Here is a 3527-nt window from a genome sequence, read left to right on the forward strand (position 1 = left end):
AGAAGTCTGCTTTTTCTTGGATTTGTTGTTTTATTGTTTTCGGCTTATTGTTTAGTAAAGCATAATTCATTAAAAGATGAGATTTCAAAATTTTAGAAATTTTAGGTTGCAAGTATCTAAGGAAGTTGAAAACTTTTAGATTTATGAGATGGTAGATGCCACGTAGGGCTGTCGCTAACACTTGTGGACTTGGACCTGAGCAGGGTCCAATCCAAACACGTAGGACTATGCGTTGAGCATGACTGGCAAGGCCCAATCATATTTATAATCAGGGCGTTAGATTTTTATGAATCCGACTTGGAGTTGATGGGGTACCAGGTAAATGATGGGGATTATTAATCTATTTCAAATCCAGCATATCAGATGAGAAGTGTTGACATGCCTGAACCCAGTACCTGATCCACTTCCGAACACCTCTTTCGAGATCTGTTCGTTTTTACACTCGTTTCTTCCAACACATTTGTTTTTAAAAAAACTAAAAATCTTAAAGCCACATTATTTAGAAAGGAGCTCTCCAATACATCCTGCAAATTCAACTAAATTCCATATCAAGTCCTTCATATCCCATCCTCTCCATTCTTCCATCCCACAAACAGCTTAATAGAATAAATTTCAGATTTATAACCAATTATGACAACTTTGCTAATCATCCTCATTTCTCCGGTTAAAGATTCAATTAAAAAAAAAAAAATTCCCCTTCAAAACTATCTGTAGGTATATATTGATTCTTGTTATTTAGACTGCAGTTGTCGATCAGTATCTAAGCGTTGCCTTTGCGTATCCTTGACCTCCGCCATGAGGCGCGGCTCATGCGGCGCTTCCTCCACCCCAAACACCTCCACCAGTTTCACGCCCGCGCCGTCGTCTCCGGCCTCATTCACGATCCCTTCGTTGCCGGCAACCTCCTCGAGTCCCTCCTCGGCCTTGATCCCTCCGCTCTCGCTCCCGCCCTTGCCCTCTTCTCCCACGCCGGGGCTCGGTCCCCCTTCATGTGGAACACCCTTGTCCACGCCCACCTCGCCAACGGCCTCCCCACCTACGCCCTCTCCCTGTTCGCCCAAATGCTCCGCGACCCCACCTCCCCACCCAACCGCTACTCCTTTCCCGTCGCCCTCAAAGCCCTCGCCCAGCTCCAGTCTTTTAAAGAGGGCGTGTCCCTCCATTCTAGGATCCTTAAGCTTGGCTTCGACTCCGACCCCTTTGTCCATGCTACTTTGGTCCATCTCTATGGCACCTGTGGTCACGTTAGGGAGGCCCATATGGTCTTTGACTCGATCTCCGATCCGAGTGTCAGTGCTTGGACTGCGCTGCTCTCTGGGTATGCAAAATTAGGACAGTTGGAAGCTGCCAGGGAGGTGTTTGATCGAATGCCTGAGAGAAATTTGGTTTCTTGGAATGCCATGATATCGGGATACGTTCAGGGTGGGAGGCCACGACTGGCTTTGGAATTATTTCGTGAGATGCTGGTCTTGAAGATCCGGCCGAATTCCTCTGTTATGGTGAGTGTTCTTGTGGCAATAGCCGAGTCGGGTGCTCTTAGAGAGGGGAGGTGGATTCATGCTTACTTGGAGCGGAGCGAAGTGGAGTGGAGCCCCAATTTGAGGACGAGTTTGGTGAACATGTACTCAAAATGTGGGGATGTGACGAGTGCGAGGCAAACGTTTGATAGGATTCGAGACCGAGGGGTTGATTTGTGGAACGCGATGATCGCAGGGCTTGGATTGAATGGTAAAGGAAAGGAGGCATTAGAGCTTTTTGATACCATGTTGTCGGAAGGATTGAAGCCTGATGACATGACCTTCATTGGTGTTTTGTGCGGATGTAGCCATGCAGGGTTGGTAAATGAAGGGATGGCATGCTTTGAGGCCATGAGCCAGGTGCACAATGTGACACCTAAGGTGGAGCATTATAGTTGCATGGTGGACCTCCTTGGGAGGGCCGGCCTTCTTCAAGAGGCTCTAGAGCTTATAAGGAACATGCCTGTCGAGGCAAATGGGAGGGTGTGGGGATCGTTGTTCGGTGCTTGTAGGATTCATGGGGATGTTGAATTGGGAGAAACTGTGGGGAAGCTCTTGATCGAGTCGGAGCCTGGCACACCCGGTCATTATGTTCTTCTTGCAAGCTTGTATGCATCACAGGGGAGGTGGAAGGATGCGATCGACGTGAGAGACACTATGAAGAGAAGAGGGGTTGAGCTCGAACCGGGGTGTAGCTTGACTGAGGTTGATGGTGTGGTTCATGAATTCCTTGCAGGTGATCGAACACATCCAAGAACTACAGAAATTTATGATAAGTTGGATGAGATAGCCAAGTTGTTGAGATCTAGAGGGTATGTCCCGAGCACGAGGCATGTGTCATTTGACATCAGTGAAGAGGAGAAAGAGGGGGTGGTGTTTAGGCACAGCGAGAAGCTGGCGATTGCACTCTGTCTGATCTCCACTGGACCAGAGGAAGTGATTCGGATTGTGAAGAATCTTCGGATTTGTGGAGATTGCCACTCTATGGCTAAGGTTGTCTCAGAGGCTTACAGTCGGGAGATTGTGATCAGGGACAGAAGTCGATTCCACCATTTCAGACAAGGTTCCTGCTCTTGTTTGGACTACTGGTGACAACAGCAGACCTAGAATTAGCAGTAAGTATACCTTTGTGCTCAGAATAAGGATATTGATTACTGTTCTGCTCAGTAAGTAAGACTAGATAAATTCTAGAATTCCTAATATGTAAATTTTTAAGATCTAGAATTTACAAATCATCGTGACAAGATCTGATAGAAATAAAAATAAATAAATATTCAAGTTCTTACATCTTCTGCATATTTGACATAACAAATTAACCCATTTCTTTACTCTTTACACAAATCCTTGCCAAACCTAGCCTAGTTTTATCGACCTAAATGCTCCTAAAATCTTCTACATATCTACCTTGCATCCCACTAAAAGGACTTCAACATTTTGATTTCAAGACAAGCATCCTTGATTCATTCCCCCGATACCACCACATTATTTTATTATAGACTCCAAGTTTGCTTGTAAGTAGCCCTCCACCTTAATCCTTCTCTGTGACTTGGAAATATAAGAAAATTCATTCCATTCAAGAGTTCTATGTATTAGAATAACCTGAGATAGAAGAAGAGGTTAAGTGAGACTCCCTTTTGCCAGTATAAGTTGGCCTAGTTAGCGACCTACGTAGCAACATTCAAATCTCTGTATCTACCGAAACCATCAAGTGGGTGATTTCAAGTTGTCATTATCTCAATACTCAAGAATTTCTTCTTCAAAGGCTACCAAACTTGCAGAATTATAACTCCTCTTCTTCTTTTAATTTATATATGATTGATTTACAATGCCAAGAGATTGCTTTTGGGCATGTGTTGATGCCAAACTCCTTCCACATATATAACCAAAGCAAGAGCCTCCTAACGGTGCAATGGCTTAAAAATGGGAATTACTATATTTCATTTTTCTTTTAAAAAATCATCCAACATTAACATATAATTTACGCAAAATCAAATACAAAGATAATAAATC

At 44.2% G+C, this 3527-nt stretch overlaps 1 pseudogene across 1 annotated transcript; it reads left to right on the top strand.

Annotated features, from left to right (window-relative positions):
* The first annotated feature begins 110 nt into the window (after nucleotides 1-110).
* LOC103719447 (pentatricopeptide repeat-containing protein At5g48910 pseudogene) lies at nucleotides 111-2804 on the top strand (annotated as a pseudogene). Its single transcript, XR_015968903.2, has one exon. The product of XR_015968903.2 is annotated as a pentatricopeptide repeat-containing protein At5g48910 pseudogene (transcript).
* Nucleotides 2805-3527: the final 723 nt, after the last annotated feature.

The sequence above is a fragment of the Phoenix dactylifera genome, chromosome 9 (assembly GCF_051530095.1).
Source record: "Phoenix dactylifera cultivar Ajwa chromosome 9, Ajwa_hap1_PhDact_Kaust_v1.1, whole genome shotgun sequence".
Lineage (NCBI taxonomy): Eukaryota > Viridiplantae > Streptophyta > Magnoliopsida > Arecales > Arecaceae > Phoenix > Phoenix dactylifera.